The following is a 26033-nucleotide window of genomic DNA, read 5'->3' on the forward strand; positions in this document are numbered from 1 at the left end:
GGAGCTCAGCCCTGGCCCTGTCCGGGTAAGAGTCCACTCTGCTGCTGTGTGACCCGGAACAGCAGCCTGACCTCTCTGGGCCTCCTTTCCCTCAATTGCAAAAGGAGGGTGAGGGTGAGGGTGGTATCTCTCTTCTGGACAGCCGAGATGGACCTACAGTGGTGGTTATTTATGGGGGTGCACAGCCCTCTGCAGCCTGGTTTGTGGGGGCGATGCATAGGATTCTCATCTCTCTGGTGGCAGATCCTGAAAGTCTGGGGAGCCCTGCTTGAAAGCTGGTGACCCAAAGGCCAGCTCCCCTGGCCTGACGGGGGCTCCAGGGGTGGACCGCCCCCCAAGGACAGACAGTACCCCCACACACACTTTACGAAATGGCACCCGCAGTGGCTGTCCTCATGCCTGCCCGCCTGCCTGTTGTGCGCTTTCTGGGAAGCTTCCTGACTGCTTTTGCAAGACAGACAGAATAATAGAGTGTCCCCCCAGAGCTGCTGCCCAGGACAAATGTGAGCCACGGCGTGTGGGGCAGCCCAGGCACCTGCTGTGTGGGGCACCTTGCCGAGAAGTTGCCCTGTGACCTGACACTCAACCTGTTCACAGGCAGGAACGCCGGGTGCAGCTAGGCGGCCCCAGTGGGAGACTCATTTTCCGGGGTGCAGACCCCTGTGGAGCCCCGCCAAGGAAGACCAGGGGCATCCCCAGCTCTGCATCTACCCTCCCTGCCGGCCTCAGTCTCCACCGCACTTAATAACAAAATAACAGCCTCCCGCCCGAGGTCCAGTGAGGCAGGCGGGGCAGCACAGGATCGGAAGGCTCGGGAGCCCCACGGACTCCAGCTCCACCCCGATTGCTTCCTGGCAGGGCTCCCCATGGCCCATTTCTGAGAAATGCCCGGGAGGCTGAGGGCGGAGTCCTGCAGTCTCCTGACAGCTGCGCCTGAACCGATGGTGTCTCGGGTGGGGACTCAGGCCTTCTGCTCGGAGATGCTCAGGAGAAGCCGTCTCCAGGTGCCTTCCCAGCCAGACACTGGACCGGTGGGCAGCCTCAGTTTAGCTCCTGGAGGGTCTGGGGGGCTGCATCCCACCTCCTCCCGAAGCAGGCCCTGGACAGAGTCCTCAGGGGGAGTCCAGACCTGATACACACCCTGTACCCGGGCCATCGCAGCAGCCCTTCAGCCCAAGACAGTAAGCTGTAATTCCAGAGGCTGAGGCAGGAGAATCGCAGGCTCCAGCCAGCCCGGCCCGCTTAGCAGGAGCCCGTGTGTAAGTGGAAAATCAGAAGCTCAGGGATGGCCTTCACTGTGGGATAAGCCTCGGCTCGGGGAATGGCGCAGGCAGGATACCGTTACTGCTGGGTCACACACCCCCCCTTTCCTGTGATGGCATTTTAGCTTCTTGGGGTTCTCTGTTCTCCGCACAGGCCTCGGCTCTCTAACTTCATAGAATTTAAAAATGAATGCAGGCAAAACCGAGGCGGCCACTGAAAACTTCTATTCCCTTTATTTAGAAATACGTTTTTTCAGTGCTTGAAACGCTTTGGATCCTACGCGGCGTCTCCACGGCGGGTTCGCGGCTGAGGTCCGTTCGCCGGTTCGCCCTGCACCTGGCTCTGTGTCCTCACCCGACCCTTTTCCCTTAATAACCATTAATTACCCGCAAAACCTCCGCGCCCAGCTCGGAGGTGTCCCGGGCAGGCTCCTCGGAGAGCAGGCACCTCGCGATGGCTGCAGGTTGGCGCTGCGTCCCCGAGGGCAGAGGCTGCTCCCCGCTTTCCCTGCTGGTGGAGGAGCCCCCGGCTCCCGCCAGCCGCCTGCAGAGCGCCCCCTCCTCGGGGTCACCGTTTCCCCTACCAGATCGAGCTGAGACCTGTTTAATTCGCCGTGAAAATGACCGAATTAGCGCCCGCCGTCGTGTGGGAGGCAGCGGCGTCCCCGCCGCCCTCCGCGAAGCCCCGGGGTCGCAGCAGCGAGGCGCCCCGGCCCAGGCTCCTGTGCCCACAGCCCGGGCGCAGCTTGTGCGAGGAGTCTGCCTGGGCCCTGGCGAGGTCACCGTCTCGGGGAGGAATCGCGGGCTCACTTTCGGCCGACGCGGTGCCCTGAGCCCGCGTGAAGCAGAACCCGCTTCTTCGTGCACCGCGCCCCGGATCCGGGTGCCCAGGCTGTGTCAGTCCGGTTCTGGTGCTGACTGGGGCCTCGATGGGTCCCAGCAGCCCCGGGGGCGACTGCTGCCCTGACGCTGAGCCGCAGCAATCTCTTAGCCGCGGTTTGGGCTAATGATGGGTCCCGCTTGCGTGGACGCCGTGTTTATGTTACCTCCACCAGCCCGGGGAGGGGACGCCCGGCCAGGGACGCGGAGCGGCACATGCACAGCCCGCTCTGCCGGCGAAGGCTCTGCGGGGCCCCTTCTCCTGCACGGCTTTCGTCCTCATCGGCGTGGCCTGGCCGCGGCGGGGATCAGTTCGACTCGGCCTTGTCTCCAGTGGAGTCTGGAGCTGTTCACTCGGGAGCCCGCGGGGCTGGGGACGTGCGCCCCGGGAAGCGCTTCTGGATGGCAGCTCCGCGTGTCTGCAGCCTGCGCGCTCGCTCGCCGCGGTAAGAGTGCCCAGCCCAGGCACCGCCGCCACCACCGCCCGCCCGCTGCGGTGCGGGCCCTGCCCGTCCCCGGTGCCACCCCTCTGGCCTCCAGCGCTGACACCCGGGTGGGAAGCCGGGGTCCTAGCATGCGGGGTGCGTGGAGCTTGGTTTTTTCCCCCCTCCTGGCAAAGCCTAGAAATGATTTTAGGAGCGAGAGATTGATTTCGATCCGGAGACAGGAAAAAGGAAACCCTAAAGATTCTGTGCCGAAGGAAGGGAGGGTAACACTGAGAATCTGTCAGGTGGACATTTCCAGCCGTGTCAGGCCCAGAAGCAGGTGGGAGGCGGCTGCTTATCCCACCTGTGCTGGTGTGCACAGAACCTGGACTCAGGCCACTGCGAGGCTGGCCGATTTCCCAGCGCCAGATCCCCAAAAACGGTTTTCAGTACTGGCGAGTGCGAGCGGAGTTGGGGAGAAGAGGGGGTGAGACCCAGGCACAAGGCTTAAGGTCCTTGCGAGGCTCGGGAGCCCTTGTGGGTGGCTGCGGCCAGGCGACAGGGCCGGGGAAGCCCCCTCCTCCGCGAGGCTGAGGGCCCCCACTAGCGCCAGATCGGGGCATCGGGGCCCACCCAGCTGCGGGGCCTCCAGCCGGCCGGGGTCCAGGCTCCCTCCCACCCCCACCTGGCCCGCCTGGCCCAGCGTCCTGCGGGGTTCCGACTCGGTTAGCGGGTGGAGGCCCCCAGGCCTGGAGAGCAGCGTGGCAGCGCGCGCAGGTAGTGGAGAGCCAGTTTGCCCCTCGGCTTTATCCACAAGTGGCTTAACTAGGAATTTGCGTTGACAACTCAGCACCTCGGCCGGCTGGGCGGCAGGCGGCCGGCTGGGGTGACGCGCTGAGCCGCGGGTGCGACCCCCGGGGCGCGGAGCCCCGGCCCCTCCGCGCGGGCAGGGGACTCGGGCGGGCGCGCGGGCCGGGGGCGCGGACGGTCTTCCCGGCGAAGTAGGTGGCCGTGTATATTTTTGTTCAAGTGGTGTTTATGTTAATGAAAAAGGGCGGAATTACAAACAGCCCGCAGTGATCGTGCCGAGGCCCCCGGGGTCGCGCTGCGCTCGCGCCCCAGGCCCGGTCCAAGGCGGCGCGCTCCCGTCCCGGCCTGAGCAGCCCCAACCCTTCGTGCACGGGTGACGGGGGCTCGCGTGCAATCGCCGGACCCCCGCCCCCAAGACCGGGAACCCCGCGTTTGCGGTCACCCCGCTGCACTCCCCGCCCCGCCCAGCCCAGAGGTGCAGGCGCGTTTGTGGGCAAAAAGATGCCAGTTGGAGCCCTGCAGCGCCGGGGCAAAAGGCACCCGATGACTCTGCGGGGTGCGGGCCAAACTCCCCCTCTCCCCCGCGCCTTCCCGCCTCGGCCCTTTCCCTTTTCCGTCACTAGCCAGGGTTTTTATGTTCGTTTTTCAGCCTGGCTGCCTTTTTTCCTGGGGCTCCCCAAAGTCTGCCTTCTCTTCCCAACGCCCACTGGCATCTCCTCTGCGTGGAGCGAGGGGGCGGCGGTGCCCCCGGCCCTTCCTCCTGCTGGCCTCAGTTAAAGGATTAGTGACAGGGGAATGCGCGGTGGGAGGGCGCCCAGCGGCCCGGCGGGGGAGCTGGGTTTACACAGGCTGGTGGGTCCGGTGGAGGCTGGGCAGGGCATTGCTGCTCAGTGTGGCCACACCCGTTTCTAGGCCGAGCGCGGGACGGGTGTCCGGCCCAGAGGGCAGTGGAGGGCCTTGTCTAATCTCTCCTGGAGGACCCGGATTCAGCAGTCCTGCTGTGGCCTTCACTAGAGTGCTGTGTAGACGCTGCTCGACACTCCCTGGCCCCTTGGATGAGCTGTGCCCTGCCCAGGTGCGGCCTGGCCCCTGCGGACGCAGGCAGGTGGCCACTAAGCACCCGCCCACCCGAAAGGTGGGGCCTGCCAGCAACTTTGGTGCCTTGCAGCCCCCACCTGGTTCAAGTCTCGGCTTCGCCTCACCCTGGGGCAGCCCCTTCCCCCACTCTAGCAGAAGGTCAGCCCCGGAGGACAATTGTCCTGCAGGGACAGGAGGGACAGGGACACTGTGGGTGGAAAACACTCGCCCCGACGGCTCATTCTGACTGCATGCTCTGGAGCGAGCCTGTGCTGGGTGCTGGCACAGGCTGTGCTGGGGTGTTGAGCACACTGTCCCCCTCTGCCCTGGACTGTCTGGGAGGGCAGCAGTTTGTCAGCACGGGCATTTCTCCCTAAGTCACCAGGGGCAGGCGCCTCTGTGTCCTGAGGGCCGGGCAGCCGTGGCGCTGGGAAGCCCCTACCTGCACCTTTGTCCTTCTGCCCACTGAGCGCGGTGGGGCCAGTAGGTGGGAAGCAGAGATTCAGGGACAGACCCCAGAGCTCCCCTTTGGCCAGCCAGCCCACACCGTGGGATCCCAGGGTCAGCCCCATCAGGACCTTGCAGCCCCCTTGTGAGCGTCTGTGCCCCGCGCTGGAGCCGCTTTCTCCCTGTCACCTTCCCTGAGCCATGGCGTGGGGATGCCAGGTGCTCAGCCCTGAACTCGCTGCCGCTGCCGGCCCTCTCTGTCCATCCAGGCCGGTTTCTCCATCCTACAATTAAACTGGAGGTCAAATATCTCCTCAAGGACCTATCAGGCCAGCGGGCTCATTTTGGCATATATTTAGCTATAAAATGCAGGTTGTCTCGAGGAGGACATGAAAATTATTGTGTTCTGGGAATGAATCCTTTTAGCAGAAACCAGAGCTGTTATTTACCACGGAGAACTAAGTACAGGCTGAGTCTTCCGGGCAGCCTGGCAGGCCCAGCTGCGCTCCCAGACCCTTTCTGGCTGAGCCTGCGCCCCCGCTGCGGGCTGCCACGGGCGCCCTGAGGAGGCAGCGGCACCGCACGGAGCAACCCACCTGCGGATGTGCAGCGGAAGCCTGGGCCGGCTGCAGGGAGGGCGCACAGCAGCCAGGGCTGCCCGACCACGCCAGAGGCGGGAGGGGTCTGCACAACCCGTCTGGGCTGGCTCTGTTTTTGCTGTGCTGCGTTGGAAGGCTGTCCTAACCTCTCTGTACCTCAGCAGCCTGATCTGTAAAATGGGGAGATATCAAACCCTCCCGGGGACCTTGGAAGAATTATTGTGGAGGCTGCTGATCAGCGGCTGCGGGGGGCTGAAGTTCCCTGACCGATGGCCTGAGGACCCAGCTAGTGCTGCAGCTCAAGGGTAGAGAGCTCGCCTAGCAATCAGGGACCCAGGCTGCATGAATGGCTGGAGGAGGTGGAGGGAGACCTGGGGTCCTGGGTCCTGGTGGCACAGCCTGGCTGGCTGTCACCAGCCCTGCCCGCACTGTGGGTAATCACTTCCCATGCTGGGGCGCAGGTTCCCACTGTCCGAGTCTGTGCTTCCGGTCCAGCCAGGGCTCAGCACCCTCCCTTCCCCCCTCCCTCCCCACCCCCTCTGGGCCTTCCTGGGCTTGGGTGGCCCCAGCAGGAGGCAGAAGCATCCAGAAACACTGGCAGCTCAGCCCCACCCTGGCGGTGTGGGAGGAATCAGGGTTATGTGGACCAAAGCGCCCCTAGTTTAGCCTTCCAGAAAGTGGCCTGGCTGCCCCAGACGAGTCCCAGCCTAAGGTCTGGGGTGGGGGTGGGGCAGAGTCATCCCGGCTGAACAGTGAGTGCAGGGCAGGTGTGTCCCGGAGGACAGTGGAGGTGGCACCACTGAGTAGGGCCAGCCAGCTTCCAGGCTGAGCCAGGGGCAAGGCACAGGGCTCCTACGCTGTCCACAGGTATCCCGCACAGATCCGGAGCCCTGCAACCGGATGGGGCCTGTGTCGGGCAGGAACAGACCTTTGGATTCTAGGCCTGGCCCGGGAGGCCTGGCTGTTTTCTCTACTTCTGTCTGCCGAGGTCAGTTTGAGGGTTGTTTGTGACTGAGAGAAGCAGCTCTGTGTGACAGGGGCTGGGCACAGCCCTTCCCTGGGCCGCTGTCAGCTCTCCCAAGAGCAGCCTTCAGCATGGCAGGGGTGACATCCCAGTGTGAGGGGCCTGTCACCATCGTGGGTACAGCATGGGCATTCTGTCTACGCAAGCCTTGAGCCCGTGGGGTTCCAGTCCACATCTGGACGCTGGGGAACTTGAGGGTCAGAGAGGTTCCATAATGAACCAGAAAGTGGTCAGTGTCAGGTGACATCACGTGTCACTCTCCTAGGTCACAGGCTGAGCTTGTGGCCTCCGGTGATCAGGGATCCAGTGGGGGTGAATGGGAGGTGACAGGGGAGCCAGGCTTCTTGGTGGCTCAGCAGCCAGGGCAGGGGTGCAGAGAGGAAATCACAGGTTCAGCCACGCGAGGGCCACTCGCATCTGCGGCCCTGGTGAGTGACGTGGCAGCGAGCATTCGGGGGTGAACGGATGTTGATTTGCGGCGACTCGTTGCTACAGAGCAGCATGGCCAAGGCAAGGGTGTACATGGGCTGCATCTTGTACCACCCGCAGGCCCGAGGTGGAGCCAGGAGGGATGCCCCTGCAGGCCGCCCGTGCTGCTGTCCCGGGTGCCGTTGCAGGGAGGGTCTCCCGTTAGAGGTGACAGTGTGGCAGGGAATCCTGGACCCTCACAGCATGTTACTCACAGCAGGAGAATCTGCTGACCACAACTTTTATTTCATCCGAAGCGTGTTTACTGCCCGTAAGCCAGCTGCTCCAATGAGGGGGCGGGAGCACAACACTCTGATTGTGTCCCCAGGGCCTCAGACGTGCGGCTCTTACACAAACTCAGCTCCTTCTGCTGGGGAGGGTCCCCCTGCTTCCCTCCCCTCCAGAGTGAGGCTGAATGCCCCCTTGTGTGAGCGGAGGAGACGGCTGACGCTCAGCAAGGCTGGGATAAGACAACCTGTGCCCTTTGGGGTTGGTTCTGGGCGGCGCCTCGAGAGCACATTAGTGATGGGACGGTGGTGTCGGGCCTGTCTCCTGTCTCCTCTGGTCCCCAGAGCATCTTGATGAGAGGAACTTCACGTGGGGCCATGGGGGGGGGGCTGGGAAGGCCTGACCCCCACAGTCACACCGTGGTGAGAGGCGGAGCACTGACCACACACTTGTGACCATGTAGACAGAGAATGTCTGATTTGACCAATGACTGTGTCTCCATGGAAACCAGCCCTGTCCTTGTGCCTGGGATCTGAGGTGTAGTGGGCGCATCGGGGCTGGCTGTGCTGCCTTCCTCACTTCTGTGTGTGCTCACTTTTTCCAGGATTAAGGAGACCTACGGTTACCTTTCCTGAGCTCCCAGAGATACACAGAGGGGCCTGGGGAGGTGGAGGGCTGTGTGGAGCTCGCTGGTGGGAGGGCGAATTAAGAGAAACCTGCAGGAGGCACAGAAGGCAGCCCGGGCTCTGAGGCCAGGAGTTCTCCGAGAGTGGTGGTCTCTGGTGAGGACCGCGGACAGCAGAGAGGGCAGGGAGCTCCCAGGACTGGATCCTGGCTTCCGGTCCTTGATTTATTTCATTTTCCTTGCAGAACGTAATTTAGCATTGACCATTTGTTTCTGTCCACTGGGCACTGCAGCCCACGCAGGTCCTGGCAGGTGACCTTTGGATGGATTTAACGCAGGCGCCTGGGTGCTTTCGAAATCCTCAGGAAGGCCAGGATGGCCTGGGGGCTGCACTGGGTGACAGGGGACCTCCCAGAGGGGTCCCTGAATATCTAAGGCTGGAACACATGCCCACCTGACTTTGGACACCTGAGGCTGGTGCCTGGATGCTGGGATGCTGGTCCCACTATGGAAATCCTGGGCGTCTGTGCCCTTGGGCTCCACCTCAGCCTCTCTCCTACCCTGGGTTTGTGTGGTTGCATCTCATTGGCTGGACTACTCCACCTTGGCTGCAAGTGATCCTGGGAAATGTAGTCCCTTTACTCTCCAGAACAGGAGCTCCTGGGAAATGTAGTTCCTTCACTTGCCAGGCCAGGAAAACCCTTCATAAAAGGGTCATGGAGCTGCAGCACCAACACAGGTCCCCTCCTCTATGCCCACAGCCTTTGCCCTTGTGACCAGCTCAGAGAGTGGACTTCTGGTGCCCTGCACCTCAGACTTGGATGGAAGTTTGGAGCTCATTGGCTCATTCGTAGGTGTTTATTCAGCCCCGTGGTTAGCGGGGAGCTTGAGTGCTGGTGGGTAAGGCTGGTAGCAAGCAGCAAGAAGCAGGTAGGTCAGCGGGAAAGATGATTTCAAATAGAGTCGGAGAAGAAACCCAGGCACCCTGGAATCTGGAGGCCAGGCAGGTGGTAACCTCTGGCAAGTGAGGACAGCATGTGCAAAGGTCCTGAGATCACAACCACATGATATCTTCCAGTGTCAGAGGGAGACCTGTGTGGCTGGGGTCAGAAGTAGAAGACTGAGGGGAATGAGGAGCAGGAGAGTGGGTGGGCCGGGTGATTCTCTGGTCCTGCCAGCCCTCCAAGGTGTGGGTTTCACCCTCCCTGTGACTGTGTAGACCCCTTTGTTGAGGGTTTAGCAGAGCGAATGGCATGCACCTCTGGGGCTAAGGTGGTATGTGCTCACTCCGCCCGGGTGGTGGGAGCTGCATCTCCCTCATGCAGACCCTGGCCTGGGGAAGGGACCCCAGTGCAGCCCGGCCCCCGTGACCCCAGCCACAGAGACTGAGGAGTAATAAAAGACAGTTGCTGAAGCCACTGAGTTCTGGCACGGTTTGTTAAGCTGCCAGCGAGAACCAGAAAAAGCCGGATTTACATTCTTAACATAAACGTTTTACTGAAATACACACACAGGACGGCAGCCATCGGGAGGCAGCACTGCCCCAGGACGGGCTCAGACACCCCCGGGGTGACCCCGCCACCCTTGGCGCCCCCTCCCGGCCTCGGGGTGCAGGGCAGCGAGCAGGCCCTCTTGCATCCCGCAAGGCCTCGTCCTCCTTGCTGGTCACCTGCGGGGCCCAGCTCGCCCGCCCTCCTGGCACACTGGGATGCACCGGTTGGGGGACACTCAGGACACGGGGTCGGGGCAGGTACACTGCTGCTCGGGGCGGGCTCTGCCCTCGCTGTCTGCACACGCCCTCCTCCTAGGTGCGCACACTCAGGAGGCTGCAGTACCTCCAATCTTGGGCTTCCAGAGTTGGGAGGAAGTAAATGTCCATGTTTTAAGTCCCCCAGTTCGGGGCCTAAAATCCAGATTCTGCACCGAATCTTCCACGTAGGAATACAAAGGTGCGTTTGCTAAAGACAGGTTGCAGTAAATTCATAGGTAATCAGTCAAATTCGCTAACTTGTGTTAGAAAGAGAGGATTTTGTTGGTGCATTTTCTGTCTGGATACAGATAAAGATCCAAGCCCACACAGGCCCCTCTTGTTTTAATTATTTCATCCTCTAAACAGCAAACACTGTGGCTGAAACAGAAAAGATTTTTTTTCTTGAAACAAACAGAAAGGGTTCAGTGCACTTAAGTGATCGCCTTTCCCACCACCGTGGAGACAGACCCGGGCTTGAGACGGGGATGTGGGGTGCGTCTGGGTTTTGGGGTTTTCTCTTCTGAGGAATGAGAGAGGAGCCTTCCGAGAAATGCACCCCAGGCTGCTGTGTCAGCCCCCGCCGCCTGGCTCTGGTGCGGGCTGGTCTTGGGAGGCTCTGCCTCCTGGGGCTCCTGGGGGCCAGCTACGGCAGCGACCTCCACCTTCCGGAGGGATTCCCCTCCTTGAGACCTGTCTCAGTCTGTTTTCTGCTGCTATAACAAAATAACCAAGGCTGGGTACTTTATGAAAAACAGAGGTTTGTTTAGCTCACAGTCGTGGAGTTCGGAACCACCTGGCCTCCCGTTGGACCCCCTGCTCCTTCACCCCTTGTCTCCATGCTTGTCACTGTGCTGTGTTACCATGTCACTGCTAAGAGCATCTTGATGGAGACAGGAAGCCAGGAAGGGGCGGGGCAGACTTGTGCTTTTACAACCATAATTTGCATAAACCCCGCCCAAGGACACGCCCCAATGACCTAACCACCTGCCACTAGGCTTCTCCTCTTAAAGGTCCCAAGACCCCCAATATCACCACACTGAGAATCAAGCTTCCAAGACGCCAGCCCAGGGCAGCAACCACATCCAATCGCTCACAGGAGGCCATCTGTCCTGAGACCTCCAGCCCTTCTGTGTCGACATCTTTGAAAACTCGCTGTGTCCCTCGAAGAGTTGGGAGCCTGCCCTCAGGCTTGCTGTGTCCCAGTCTCCTCCATCTCCCCACAGTACGAGGACCCAGATCGTTTTTATCCCCTCTGGGGTTTCTCCTCCAGGACCCAACAAGGTCCTCACAGTGAGCGCTGCTGGAAATTCCTGGCCCTGTAGGAAAAGGGAGATCTGCCTGGGCCACACCGAGCATGGGAGGGAGACACCAACTCCAGACCTCCTGCATCCGGTACGCCTAGGGATGGGGGACAAACAAGGACCCGAGGTGCATGTGGGGCACCTACGGTCCAGGGCATGGACTCAGGGAAGACTGCGACCATTTCCCGCACTCTGTGTGTCACCGAACTCACTGTCCAGGCCTCATGACCGGCAAGCAGGAAACCAATACCAGGCATACTAGGAGGTAAATGCAGAGTTTGAAGAGAAAGAGAAAATACCAGAGCCAGACTTCCAGGGCACCGTGGCATCCCGAGATGTGGCACGCATCTCTCTGGGGTGTAAACAGCCATGATGAACCTGTCCACCAGGCCCTCCTGGGTCTCCAGAGGCGTGGAACACTCACATGCGTGGACACTCCTCCCAGTGGGAGGGGTCGCCTCGGACACGCATGAGCGTCTGCCCCCCAGAACCCTCCTCCAAGAGCTGTGCAGACAGCAGCCCCTTCACCCCACAGGGGGCCGCGGGGGTGCACTTCCTTTAGCAGGGAGCTGTGCCCCTGGAGCTAGCTGTTGAGAACCCTCTTAACAATCGCTGATGGGTTTGCTTTTTAGGTTAAAAGACTCTGTTTTCTGAGTTGATCCAGAGGGGAGAATTAAAATCCAGTAAGAGTGGCAGGAAGTTGGATTTGGCCACAAGGTCAGGACGGAGTTGGTGAAGGAGGGCATTTCCCAGCAGTGGGCTCCCGGGACCAGAGTGCCCGTGCCATGGTGTGAGGTCAGCTGCCAGCCTTCCCATACCCTCCGCAGGAGGACGCTGGTCTCGCGGCCCTGGAGCCTGGCAAGTCAAGATGAAGCTGCTGGGCCCTTCTGGATCATAGATGGCATCCTCTCGCTGTCCTACGTGGCACAGACACATGGAGAGGCAGAAGCAGGAGACTAATTTGCTCCAGGGAATTGGCTCACATTATGGACAGGGGCGGGGGGCTGTACACTCAGGAGGAGCCGCTGCTGGTTTCTTTCTCTCCAGAAAGCTGGGAATTTGCTCTTCCTGCCTTATCTGATCAGACGAGGCCCACCCATCATGTGGACAATATCTGTTCTACTTAAAGCCGGCTGACTGGCCACATCTACCAAACACCTCTGCAGAAATGCCAGATGAGGCTTTGGTAAAGGAATGGGACAGCAGCCTGGACACACAGACCTGGCTGTGGCAGTGGATGTGAGCTTGTCAACAGAAAGCCAGAACTGTGACCCTGGTGGGCCTTTCTGTCCCCCTCCCCGGCTTGATGACAGACTTCTTACAGCTTCCTGGAGAGGAGGCCGCTGCCCGAGGCCCATCCTCTGCTGCCCAAGGCCACCAAAGAGAGCGAGGCCGAGTGTCTGTCACACACCAGCTGCCACCGGCCCTCGAGTGTTTGAACTCCTTCAGCCACACAGCAGATTTTTGCAGATGCAGACGTGGCCACCACCAAGGACATCAAAGGGCAGGTGACTCGAGTGAGGTCACGTGGTCGGCAGGCCCAGGAGCCAGAGTGTAACCAGGTGCTGCCCTGCTAATGTCCGTCCCTTGGGCCCGGGGCACACGACACCTCAGGACGTCACTGTCTGTGCCTGGGTGAGACGAGGAGCTGAGCGCCGGGAGCCTGCTCAGTCCACCCCGGTGGGCAGGGACGCGGCTCCTGTCCAGAGCAGGACTCCGCCTCAGCCTCCCGAGTGGCTCCAGAAGCTGTGACTATGGAAGGCCTTAAGGAAACATGAAAAGCATTTTTCAAATGCCAGTTTTTGTTTTGTTTTGTATTTTGAATCGATTTTTGACTCGGGAACAAGAAACATAAAATCCTAAACTTTCATCTCACTGGGACAAATAAAAACAATTTTCCCCCTTTCTTTTTGAGACAGGTTCTCGCTGTGTAGGCCAGGCTGGCCTCAGACTCACGCAGTCCTCCTGCTTCAGCCTCCCCAGTGCGGGATTCCGGCTGTGGCCGCCTGGCCTGGCCTTTGCCATGAGGTTTCCGGTCATCTTGCCGTGGCTTTGGATTCGAATCCAGCTGCCGCACAGAGAGACCTGAGACCTGGGGCGGGTGACCGGGTGCAGCACGGGGCCTGGGCAGCTGCAGCCCGTCCAGGCACAGCAGCGCTGGCCGGTCAGGAGCTCTGCAGGTGGGGAAGGCACCCCACCCAGAGCGCCCACAGTCATCAGAATACCGCTCCCCGTGGGCACACAAAGCCCCAGGCCCTGGCTTCAGGCTCTGCAGGTGTCCCGGCCCCTTCCAGCCTCCCAGTGCGGTGTTGGGGCTCCAGGCCCTGCACCCCGGCTTCTCAGGCCCAGACCGGGGCTGCTGGAGGGTGGAGCCCTCTGGAAATCCGAGTCTCCACGGAACGCACCTCGCCATGGAAACCGCGGGGAAATTGCTGCCTTCCTTCCCCGGGCAGCTCCGGGAGGCCTGGGGACAAGAGGGCATTGTGTGGCCAGGGATCCGTCCTGGCACAAAGGGCGCCTTTCACTGATCGGACCGGCCGACGGGAGAGTGGGAACCCAGGTCCGCTCCTTGCTTGGCTCTGGGCACCACGGCGGGGTCAGAGCTGCCGTCCCTGGAAGGCGTGGGCGGGACTCCGGCCCTCGGTCAGCTGAGCTGTCCTGCCCTCCTGGCACTGGCTCGCTGGGAAGTGGGCAGGATGGCACGGTGGCTCCCAGAGTCTGTCTCGGAAAGCCATTGGCTCCCGGGAGAGGACCGTGTGCCACAGCTGGGGCCATGGGATGTGGGGTCTCAGAAAGACCCCCAGGAGAGGGGGCCCCGTGCCCAGAGGAGCCGGAGCTCCGAGGCCGGGTGGGCGGCAAGGACTCACACGGAGGGGACCTGAGACCCAGCGGACGGCTCGGAGACGAAACCATCTGGGTCCTGCAAAACCTCTGTCCTCGGGCCTGGGGAGGCCCAGGTGGGCAGGGCTCGAGAGGCGAGTGTGCCGGTGAGTGTGTCAGGGAGAGTGTGAGTGAGACAGCGTGTGTGTGCTGGGAGGGTCTAAACATGCGATTGCTTTCAGCAGAGCACGGCCCACGGTGTAATTACGGCGAGGGGCTGCCGGCTCCCAGCGCTAAGTGATTTCATGTGCCTCGGTGATTGCGCCCCGCTGCAGGATAAAAGTGTGGCTTCTATTTTCCCGTATGAAATGGTTCCCAGACTGGGAGGGAGGCTGGCCGGGGTGGCCGCGGGGACGCGGGCTTCGGTGGGTGCTGGTGAGAAGGTGCGAGGGAGGCAGGGGGGACCAGGCTGCCGGACTCACGCTGCAGCTGGCCACTGTCCCCGCGGGGCCGAGCGCCTGGGCTTTGACCCCCATCCCCATTAACACCCGGGATGCGACCCCGCATGACCTCAGGCCCGCATCGCCGGTGACCACTGCCTCTGGCTGGGGGGACCGGGCAGCAACCCCCCTCCCCAGCACTCGGGGCTTCCTCAGGGCCAGCAGGGCCAGCTCCAGCAGGGACTTGAGCCAGGACCCGGCGGGGAGAGCTCGGGCTGGGATTCCGTCCCTTTGCAGAGTTAGGGGAAAGCTGGACATAAATTTCCGAACTTTTCCAAGTGTTTTTAAATGCCGTCTCCCCGCCTCCCCTCCTGTGCCCCACAGCCTGTGTGGGGTTCTTGTTTTCGTTTTGTGTGTAATTCCCTGAGGTGCTGGTCCGGGTACCTGGCCTCTCAGAGTGGCCGGTGCTGTCCGGCCGTGGCTGTGTGGCCTCCGAGAGCTGATCACACGGGCTGAGCCTCCTGTGCAGCTGGGGTGCGCCCTGCAGCACCCTCCTGTCCTCACCCCTTCCCCTCCTCCTCCCGCTTCACCCCTGGGGGGCACTGGGGACACACCGGGATGGCGCACAGGGCCATAGGACGCTGGCCTGGCCGCAGGGGCAGCCTGGCTCCCTGCTCTGGGTCCCTCTGCTGCCTCAGGGCACCAGAGATGTCCTTCCATGCAGAGCCTGCCCTGGGTCCTGCCTGTCGCAGACCCCCGGGCAGTGCTGTGGGCAGGCCCAGCCTCTCGCAGGGAGGCAGCACTGGGGGTCATTTCAGACCAGAGTGACCCACAGGCCACCCGGAGGAAGCAAGGAAGTGGGGTGGTGGGATTAGAGCCCCGAGACGCCGTCCCAGCCTAGCGGCCTGCACTGCCCGGCCGGCCGTGTGGCTTTGCAGAGGCCGCTTCCTGCGTCTGGGCCCCGCGGTGAGGGCGACAGAGCCCACTGCTGTGGCTGAGACAGCGCGGTCCCTGGGTGTGTGGGTTTGCTCTGCTGCTGGGCTGGGCCACCTTTCCGAAAGGCGCTCTCCGTGTGACCCCAGAGGGCTGTCCGTCTGCCGCCGAGCTCTGTCCATCCTCCGGGCTGCCTGCTTCCGTGCGCGATGCTCCTGTCAGGGCCTCATCGCCCCTTCTAACCATTTCCGAGGGCTCACCTCTGGCTCGCTCTTTTCCATTTCTTTGGTTTCTGCTGGCATCTTTGGCAGTTCAGTCCGTCTGTCCCCTTTCCGTGGACACTCCCTTTTCTCTAGGCTCCTAGTGTTGAGTTTGGACGGGTCCTTCCTGAGCCTCTTTGTCATTCACTCCACATTACAGCCGTGACCGCGATGGACCCCTTCAGCTGTGCGCTGTGCACCCTGATCTGCGACGCGTCTCTGCGGGCGTTTCGCTTGGGGCCAGTGGGTGAGGCCCAGTTTCGATGTGTGGTTCTGGTTGGCCTTGAACTCACTGTGGAGCCCAGATTGGCCTCCAACTCTTAGCAATCTTCCTGCCTCGGCCTCCCGAGGGCTGAGATTTCAGGCGCGGCTTGCAAGCATTTTAAAATAGTTTCATCTTCCTTCCGTTCCCTTCCGTGAGCTGTGAGTTGTTTGGAAGTGTTTCCCTCATTTCCAAGCGCTCTGGGAGTTTTCCAAGTGTCACGGTGCAGGTTCCCAACTGAATTCAGTTCTGCTCGGGGAACATCTCGGTCCAGTCCGCCGAGTGAGGGTCCTCTCCCCGGGCAGACGCTGGTCCTGATTAGGGTTTGGTGTGAGCTCACACAGAAAGAGTATCTGATGCTTGACTGAATATTCCACGAATCCACTTAGGTCAAGGTCAGAAACACTGTTTCAATTTTTTTGTGAGGGTTCTGGGGATCAACCCGGAATCTTCACGCTGGGTACATCTGTCTTTCTTTCTCCAAGACTAGGTCTTGGTAAATCACTGCTATGGCTGTGTCTGATGTCCCCAGAGCCTCACGTGGTCACCGGTGGGGCTTTTCAGAGGTGGCTGGAGCCAGAGTGTGATGCTGGGATGAAGGGTGCGTGGCCCCTAACTCAGCCCCTGGCGCCCACCTCAAGCCCGGTGGCCCGGAAGGGGCAGGAAGAAGCCGCCGTGGGCCTCGGACTTGGTTCTCAGCCGCTCCGAGGCTGCTGCCCTCCCCCGTGAACCGTCTCTGCCCTGCGATGCCCTCTGCCACCACCCTCCTCGGGGTCAGCCCGTGACAGGCTGAAATCGTGACTCTGAGCTGAGTAAGCCTCCCCCTTTGATTGTGACTGTCAGATATTTTGTCTCAGCAACAAGAAAAGTAACTGCCGCTGTCCCTAAGGTCTAACCGACAACCCTCCTGCCTCAGCCTCCCAGACGGCTGGGTTACAGGTGTGCGCTGCTTCCCATCTTCAGACAGCATTTAGTTCTGCCTCGGTGTTCCGTCAGCTGCTGAGCACAGGACTGCGAATGTGTATAACTAAGTATGTACTAACTTGCCCTCCCTACAAGAAGTCTCCAGTTACGACTGTGGGTTTCTCTGTTTTTCCTTTTTACCATAAAATTTTCTTGCATATTTAAAATTTTTTTCAGGTGTACATGCATTGTCTTACACACTTATACACACATACACACACGCACACGGGGGTTGAGGAACCCTTATCCAAAATTCGTGAGATCAGACTTCTGAGTTTGGGATATTTGCATGCGCACAATGAGCTGCAGTCTGCATATGCACATGCGGTGTATATTTGCACATACATGATCAGCTGCATATTTGCATATTTGCATATTTGCATATGCATAACCAGGTATCTTGGGGATGAGACCAGGCCTGAAGACAAACCCGTCTGCACATTGCGGGCACCTCCTGCACAAGGCTTGAAGGCAGCGATAGGAGTTCTAGGGGTAGAGTTTTGACGTCGTCCCATCCTGGGAGGCCAGTGTGGACTTTTCCTCCCGGCATCAGGTGGTCAGCAGAGAGCTCTGGGTTAGGGAGCACTTAGGGTCCCCCATTTGGGCGAGTCGGCTCCTCTCTCCTGTCCACATCGCATATCGCCTTGCACGATGGGTGTGACGCAGTGTCCAGCACGTTCTGTGTCCCTCGTGTCGTCCGGTGTGTGCCTCACACACTCCCGTCTCTGTCCCAGCTGCCCAGCCTCAGCGTCCCCTCCTCACTGGCCCCCTCTAGAAAACTGTGTCTGCTCCTACCTTTTATGTTTGTGGAATCAATGACAAACTAGTATTATTAAACGTGTATTATTATTCCCCCTGCACAGAATCTGCCTGTCACGCGTGCTCGTCTTGAACCGTGTCTTTAACAGTGTATGTCAGTGCGCTTTGCCCTTTATTACCTAAACAGCTTGCACATTCTTGTTGATGGCTGCATAGTACTCCAGCTCAGCTCGCTGTACACCTTGGTGGTGACCTACAGTGCTGCCCTTTCCCATCCCCCTTTCCCATCCCAGGCCCTGCCCTCTGGCCAGCCAGCACCCAGGAACAAGCCTGGCCCAGCTGCTCCTCTCCGCCACAGGTCGATCAGGGATGGCAGCAAGCTGCCATTCACATGCTCCTCCCCGCACACACAGAGGCCTTGGCCAGGCCTTGCCATCCAGCTGCACTGAATGCCAGGCACACAGCTGTGCCTGGCCCTGTCCACAGCCAGAGCCCAGACCTGTTTCTCATTCACCATGTGCTCCTGAGCAGCTCGCCCTCCCGGCACCAGGCTCGAGGCAGAAACAGGCAGAGAAGGGCTTGTTGCCTGCCGGCGCTGCCCCCGCTTAGCGTGTTACTCTCCCCGCTGCAGGTTGCTGAGGCGCAGAGAGTTTGAGTAACTTGCCGGGCATCACACAGCGCGGCAGGGCTGGGCCTGGGTCCCGGCAGCCGGGCTCGTGGTCTGGGGAAGGGTAAATGCAGCGGTGAGCGGTGAGCCCGAAGGGCTTGGACCAGACCTGGTCTGTGGTCTGCGGGAGCCGCGTCCTCGCTCCGGCCAAGGCTCGGAGTCCAGCGGCCGTGGCACGGGCCGGGGGTGGGGTGCTGGGGACACCATGCCGCTTAGGAAACCGGCCCCCAGCGATTTCTGAAAGCACCAGGGCGAGTGGGGAGAAGCGGCCACGCGTCAGGAGGGCAGTGCGGGGCTGTGTGGCCAGGCTGCTGTGGGGAGCCGAGCCCCGGAGCCCCGCTTTGCGCCCCGGCTCCAGGATCACGCCCGCCTGGACTCGAGCGAGATGACAGTGTGCAAACGATTTGCACCCCCTGGCTTGTCTTTGCAGCAGCAGCAGAGGCGAAGGGGTTAGCGAGCTTTTCTTGGCAGGGGAAAAGACACGAAACGCCCAACCACAGAATTCTCCAAAATATTGCTAAGCACTAATTTCGCTAACATCTTAGCGCGCGGATCCAGGCAATCCTGTTCCTCAGCTGGAAGTGGTTCCCAAAACCCACGTGACCCCCAGTCCACCCTGAGCTGTGTGGGCGGCGAGGATGCTGCTCTGCTGCCCCCGCCTGCCAGCCGCTGAGCAGGGCTTTCCCGGCCCCCAGGATGCCACCCCGGCGAGCCCAACCTGCCGTGAGGCTCGCAGCCCGCAGGCCCACGCACGGATGCAGCCTCCACCGGCTCCCGCACGGCGCAGGCCGCCTGGGGACCGAGACGGGGTCCAGGGCTCCTTCAAGGGCAGAATTTTGACCAAAACAGGCTTCGCGAGGAGGCGAGTGAGCGGAGAGCGGCCTGTGAAGGAGGTAATGAGTCACAAATGCTATTCCGATGGTTTTCTTTGAAAGAAATACACAGAACCAAACCGATTTTAATTAAAGATCTTGTCTTTGTAATCAGGCAGCCACAAATGAAGGCAGGCTGCTTTCATGTGGCGTAATGTACACAGATCTGGACGACTTTGCCCATAAAAGGGCAGGGGTTTTTTCCTCCCTAAATAAGAAAATAGTTTGTTCTTCACAATTCGGGGGACGGGAGGAAAAGCCGTCTTTTGCAGAGGATAAAGTTGCGAATCCTCCCGGTGGATAACCACGTCGGCCGTTTGCCAAACTCCATGCCGGCTGGGATTACCCTGCTCTTTGAGATTAGACATGTGATCCTGATTTTTCAGCGAAAAACACAGCTGAAAACCGAGTAAACACACCTACGGGTACATCTGCAGCCGGTGGCAGGCGGGGCTGCAGCGCACCGCAGTGGGGCGTCTGTGGGAAGCTGACCCTGGATGGAAAGCGATGTTTGCATTTGGAGTCTTCAGACTGCAGCGAAAATGCCATCGCTCCCCCGGCGCGTCCTCTGGACCCGGGAGAGATAATCATTTTCAGTTAAATGTGCATGTAATTTAATAATCCCAGGGAAGGCAAAACCCTCCAAGGTGGCCCCGGGACGGCTGTGAGTTCTCGCTTGGTGGCAGGCCTGGGTGGCAGCTGCCTGGGGTCCTACAGGGAGATCTTGCTCCGTCCCAGGGAGCCTGGGGTTGGTGCTGGGGAGATCCAGCTGACCTGGGCAGGTGCTGGGCAGCAGCAGGGCCAGGCCCCTGGTGGCTCCTAGCTTTGTTTTTGAGATCAGGTCTCACTTTGGAGCATAGGCTGGCCTCCATCTTGAAGCAGTCCTCCTGCCTCAGCCTCCCAAAAGCTGAGTGCATGAGCTGCCACACCCAGGGCCCCCGGGGTTTCCTAGGGCATCTCCAGGGCCTGACTGGCCATCTGTGGGGCCGCACAAGAAGTGAAAAGCAAAACTTGGTAAAGACCAAAGCACAAGACAGGGACACAGAGGACACCCCTGCAGGACCCCATGCTGGGGTTCCATCTGCACCAGACAGCTAGTGGTGCTGGCGGGTGACACAGTCCCTGGACACTGAACAGTGTCACACAGGCCGTGGGGACGGCACCTCCTTGTAAGACTCATCCCAGTGGCCGTGTCTGATCGCACTTTAGCTGAGCCGAGGTGGCCTCAGCCAGCAGTGTCATCTGTTAACCCCAGCCCCCGTGGGTGGACCTCAGTGACCCCGGCCGCCAGGGCACTGCTCCCTCCCTCTGCTCTGAATGGACTCTTGGGTGTGGAAGTGGAACCACCCATGTCCACCACTGATGAGCATCCGTCACCACACGGCGGAATATTACTCAGCCAGCAAAAGGCACAGAGCACTGAAAACACCGCCTCCCGCTAGGCCTGCTCATGTGAGGCAGCCTAGAGACGGGCACAGATGATGTGTGCCCATGTCCACTGAGCAGGTCCCCGAGCTATTTCCCTTCCAGCTGACTTCCCCAAATAGCGAAGACACCTGCCACAGCGACACCTGCACACCCATGTTCACAGCAGCACAGTCGGCCATAGCTGTCTTGGAAGCGACCTGTATGGCCATCAACAGATGAGTGGGGGAAGAAAGTATATTCACACAGAGGAGTACTAATTTGCCCTAAAGAAGGATAAAGCAGAGTCATTCGGAGGAAAGCAGATGCACCCAGAGACTGTAATGTTAAGGGAAATGAATCAGATGTGAGCGTAAATATCGCGTGGTTTCTCTTACGTGCGAAACCCAAAGTCTAAACACAGAGTAGAGTGAGTGGGAGATGACAGGAAGTCGGGGGACAGAGCTTCTGTGGATGGAGAGAGGACCAGGAGGTGGAGGGCGGGAAGGGGCGGGGGTGGAGAGAATCCCACCGGGGAGCCGCTGGCATTGTGCAGATCAGCGTTTGGGAGAAAGGGAAGCCGACCCGGAGGCGGGCACAGGGCAGGCCGGGTGGGGCAGGGCGAGGGCCTGGGCAGGAGCTGCAGGAGCGGGGAGAGGTGGGGTCCAGGTCCCCACTTCAGGAGCAGAATGCTAGACTGCAGGTTTAAGCACGGCTGCGGTGGGGGGTTTTACCACAAAAACACTTTGCCCTGCTGAGAGCTGTGCTTCTGTTTTCTAGACGCAGGGGGACTGCCGTGGTTACGGCCACTCTGCCCAGAGCCGGCCGGTCCCTGGGCAGCGACCTGGCATCGCGCAGAAGCCGAGCTGCTTGCCTGCACTGTGACTGCTCTTCCCGGAGTGCGGGTCCTTCACTAACCTGCGTTGCTGAGGAGGAATTTGAGGGTAGGGACAGTGGCCAGGACAGCACAGACCCCTTTCCTGGGGCCTCTGGCAAGTCCACACACTGCCCACACACTGTCAAGCCAAGCGGACCAGACCAGAGAAGGCGAATGTATCAGGACACAGTCCACCCCGACCAGCCGCACGGAGCCAGAGATGCGAGATCCCGGAGGATGCAAGTCTGTTACTACAAACCCTGCGGTTCCTAAACCTGCGCTGTTTCCACAGAGCCCAAGCCCAGCTGCACTGGCTGCCAGTGGGAACAGTGCCGCCTGCCCCCCAGGGAGGCTTGGGGTCAGTTTCCTGCCCTTCCAGGACCTGCTCCGAGCGCGACACCCCTCTGATGTGGGCTTGGCTTTCAGTGCCACGATGCCCAGGCAGACTGGCACCTTTCACTGATGGACCTGCCTGTGATTCGGGAGCTGGGTTCTCTTCGGTGCTAAGTAATATTCCAAGGCCCACCGGGCTAGTTTATTTTCCGTCCACTCCCCTACCGAGGGGCAGCTGCTGGTCTCCATCTTGGCCATCCTGAGTGACACTGCGGTTAGCTTCTCTGGAGTCTAAATCTAAGCTTCCATCCCACCTGGGTAAATACCAAGGCGAGTGATCTCTAGATCACAGGAAGAGTGTTCGGCTTTGTAAGAACTGCAGTGGCATGTTCTGGAGTTTAGCTATTCAGTAGGGGAGCCACGGTTGAATTTTTCCATTTTTGTGTCTTTTTGAGGCAGGATTTTGCTCTGCAGTTCAGGCTGGCCTTGAACTTATGACAATCCTCCTGCCACGGCCTCCCAGTGCTGGGATCACACATGTGCACCACCGTAGCTGGATATAAACTCTCTGGGGGGATCCACCCAGGTGAAAAGGTGCACAGACACAAGGGACAGCATGATCACGGTCACCCGATGGACGCAGCCCTGCAGTGGCCCCAGGCCATTGCCTTAGCAGATCCTGGATACCCTCATGGCCCGGATGTGTCAGCTTCGCCTTGGTGTGGTCATCTGGTGGGGAGGATTTGTGACCAGATCATTTAGAAACCTGAGCTCTGTGTGGGTCTCCACTCGGATGCACTCGGGATTCCAAAGCAGCCATGACTGACGTTGAAGTCATGGGTTTGGGGACAGTGAGCCCTCCAGGGAGCAGAGCCATGTTTTGAAGGAAAGGTGATCTAATAACTCCGTACCCAGAGCCAGGCACTCCCTAGGGCCTGGCTGGGACTCTCCGGTCACCGCCCACCAGCCGCCCAGTGGGCAGTGGGGTGGCTCCCTGGGGCTCCCTCCTGCCTGCATTCAGGAGAGGAGGGGACCATCTGCACCTGCGGAGGGAGGGGGGACCACTGGCCGAGGGGTGTGTCCCCCTGGGGTCAGGGTCAGGGCGCCTTGCTGCGTCCAGGTGGCTGTTGCTGGAGTCCGGTTTGCACTAGAGTTCGAAACCAGAAGGTGACGGTCCCTCTGGGCAGCCGGACATCCCTGCGCCCTCCTCAGATCCGCAGCCCTTCTGCCTGCAGGGGGGTCCTTGACTGAGCCCCACCCAGCTCATCTCTCCATGGCTCCCCTTGGCCAGCGCACCCTGCAGGCCACCGCCAGGACACAGTCTCCTGATGTCTCACGGCCGGAGCCCAGTGCAGGGCCCCCTGACACTGTGGGCTCCACCCCTGTCCGGAAGGTTCCGGAACAGCAGAGGCCCTCAGTCCCTGGCACTGAGCGGAGGTGGCTTTTCCTCTTCTCTTTGACACCAGGGTCTGGGAAAGCAGATCACGCCTGGCACCGGTGTCCTCGGGTTTGGGTTCCAGCTCTGGCTCCGCCCTGGGGCCTCAGCGTCCCCCTACTTTCCGGCCTGGAGGGGAGACGCCCATGGAAGGACGGGCATGGCCAGCGGGGTTTGTTTGCTGTCGATTTCTTTTGTAAGGGATGGGCTCACACATTCTGCTTAACCTCCATGCTGGGGGTAACGGCCTGGCCTCGGCTAGCTGCAGGGAGGCTGGGAAATGGGGCCACGCCCCCAACAGCAGGGCCAATGACTTCGCCAGCCTGTGTGTCCGGGACTCCACGCAGAGTCAGGATGGGCAGTGACACCACACAGAGGGGAAAGGCTGGGCGGGACGGTGCTGGGACCTGCGTCCACTGAGTGTGTGCTAAGGGCCCAGCTTGTGGGACAGGGAAGCCCATGGCGGGGGCTTGGTCAGCAGTGCAGGGCTCCTGGCCTGACCCTGGCCTCTGGCTCCTCAGTCACAGGTGAGGCCGCCCACTGTGGCCCAGGCTGGGCCACACACACCTCTGCTTCAGGGTCAGATTTTACAGCCCTGTGAGTGGCAGACGGGGTGTGGAGCGACCTACAGCAGCTGAAATGGAGAAGAAAAGGCAGACAGGGACAGGTGGGGGGCAGTCACCCCAAACCCACCAGTCCTGGAGGAAGCCCTGCGTGGGGCCACCCACGCACCGCCCCGTATGGTGTGGCAGCCCGGGCCCCTGCTGTCCACTGGGCCTCCTCACACAAAGGCCTCCCAGTCCCTGCTCTCCTGGCAAGAGTGGTGAGGGGCCTGTGCCCCACCCTCATCCTCTGTCCCTGGGCCTCGATGTACCTGTGTCCACCTCCTCAGACAGAGGATGGCCCTGGGCTCTAGGGAGGCCGTGAGCTGCTCCCGGTCCTGAGAGCTGGGATGGGGACGGGCCCCAGCTCCTCCTGGCTTGCAGGTCCCTGACCTCCCACTTCAGCCCCCGCAGAGTTGAGTCAGTCATCACCTTGCCCAGTTCCTGGGACCAGGGATGTGGGTTCCCGCATCAGGAGGACAGCTCTCCCCCAGGGACCCCACCACGTCATTCACAGAGGGACCCTTCTGCCTCCTCGCCAGGGCGGGGACACCGAGGTTCCAGCAGCCTGGCGAGTGATGTCTTGAGGGGCCTTCCAGCCCGCTGCCCTCGGCCCCCCAAGCGGGCTGTTCTGTCCCCAGTGCCCCAGATCCCTGGGCACTGTTTTGCCTGGAGTCTGCACCCGTGGGGTCTTTCCTGGGTGGCTCCAGCAGCAAAGTTGCCGACCAGGCACCGCCAAGCACAGATGTTTCTGGGACTCAGAGAACCAAGGGACCCCACCCCCAGCCCCGGGAGGCCACTGGACCAGGCAGATCAACGGCCAGGTCCCGGCTGGGGTGGCAGTGCATGGCGGTTGGAGGAGACACAGCTGCTGTGGGGCCCCAAGCCACCCACCTTCCTGACAGAGCACCCCCATGTGATAATTAAAATGTGGGGACCCCCACCTCCGACTCAGCCTCCCTGCTGGTGAGAGTGGGTGTCCCTGGCCCGAACCTTGGCTAATTGTCCCCCAGCTCCCTGACCCGGTATCTGCTCTGCTTGGACGTGAAGGGCACCTTCTCCTCCGTCTGCTTCAGAGTCCCATGGTGGGAATCAGAGAACTCGCCTGCGCAGTATCATCTGACCCCGCAGGCCGGGCCTCGGAGGACGGGCCGGCCCCTGCCCTGCCCAAACAGACGAGATCCAAGCTCCCTCCAGGAAATTGAGTGGAACACCGAACCGCCATCCAGGAGTAAACCTTACATTCGTCCAGTCGTTCTGCAGTGTTCCCTGGTTTCCAACATCTGGGAGCGAAATTTATAAATGCAGAAACTGAATACCTGGGCGGCGTGGGGCTCATCAGCGCTGAGGGCTTAGCATGTTCCTGTGTGTGCTCCAAGTCGGCCACTTAGAAAGGTGGCTATTAAAACATGATCAGGCGCACGGTGTTTTGTCTCCGAAATGTCAGACACCATTAAAGTTAAAAAGACTTTGATGCTCAAGCCCCTGGCCCAGGCTCTGCCCCGTCAGCAGCCGAGGTCCCGAGAAAGTTCTCTGTAGAGGAGGCCGAGCTGCAGGACCCAGCACAGTGCCGGACACACCCAGCATTCACCAACAATCAAGCCGCAGAACTACTGCCTGTGCTGCTGGCCAGCCTGGTGTTTTGTTTTTTGTTTTGTTGGTACCGGGGACCAAACTCATGACCTTGTGTTTGCCACCAGGCAGGCACTTATGCACTGAGCTAAATCCCCAGCCCTCAACCTGTTTTTATAAATAAAGTTTTATTGAACCCAGGACCAGCCAGACAGGGCTTACTAGGTCCACTTCTTATCTTGTCCTTATTTAAAGTTTTTTTTTTTTTTCCGTTTTTATCGGTACCAGGGATCAAACTCACGACTGCCTGCTTGCAAGGCAGGCGCTTATGCCGCTGAGCTAAATCCCCAGCCCTCTTATTTAAAGTTTTGATATTATCATTTAAAAAAAAATTTTTTTACTTTTAAATAAAAGACTGCATTAGGATGCTACCTTGATTACTGAGATTTTTGGTATCCATTTAAGTTTTGTGTTCAAAGCAGGTGTCCCCCGCAGGTCCCCCCAACCCCAGGAGGTACTGCCCTCACCCCTGGTCGGGGTCTCTTGTCTCAGTTGTGCTAGCCGTTACCCCAAGATACCCCATGCATGGCGGGGCCTCTGGTACCCAGAACTGACCCCGTGGCCGCCCCCCCCAGCTCTGCTCCTAGGAAGGTGGGCTTCCTGCGTGGGGGTGGGTGGCACCTCTGGGCCAGGGCCTCCCTTCCTGCTGAGACCCTGGGTCCTGCACCCGGGCAGGCATGGAGGGTGTGGGGAGTCTCTGCCATGCAGCAGAATATCCCAGCCCCCAGGCCACCTGCCCCATGGGATCCACCCCCAAACTGGCCCTGGGGTGCAGGCCACAGGCTGCCAGGATGTTTTAGAGTGACAGCCTTTCAGGAAGTGCTCTGCGCAGTGCCACACAGCTGGCTGCCCAGACTGCCCCCTCGGCCGCTGGTGTGA

General features: G+C 60.4%; 1 long non-coding RNA gene across 2 annotated transcripts; it reads left to right on the forward strand.

Annotated features, from left to right (window-relative positions):
- The first annotated feature begins 1039 nt into the window (after nucleotides 1-1039).
- LOC111757712 (uncharacterized) lies at nucleotides 1040-25525 on the forward strand. 2 transcript variants are annotated; one of them, XR_002791994.2, is made up of 2 exons: nucleotides 1040-1259; nucleotides 21056-25525. It is a non-coding gene; the product is annotated as an uncharacterized LOC111757712 (long non-coding RNA). The 2 variants fall into 2 exon arrangements; XR_010047092.1 differs by lacking the exon at nucleotides 1040-1259 and adding an exon at nucleotides 13893-18892.
- The last annotated feature ends 508 nt before the right edge of the window (nucleotides 25526-26033 follow it).

This window comes from Cavia porcellus, unplaced genomic scaffold, assembly GCF_034190915.1.
Source record: "Cavia porcellus strain 051 isolate PalLab524CR breed Dunkin Hartley unplaced genomic scaffold, mCavPor4.1 scaffold_4, whole genome shotgun sequence".
NCBI classification, from domain to species: Eukaryota; Metazoa; Chordata; class Mammalia; order Rodentia; family Caviidae; genus Cavia; species Cavia porcellus.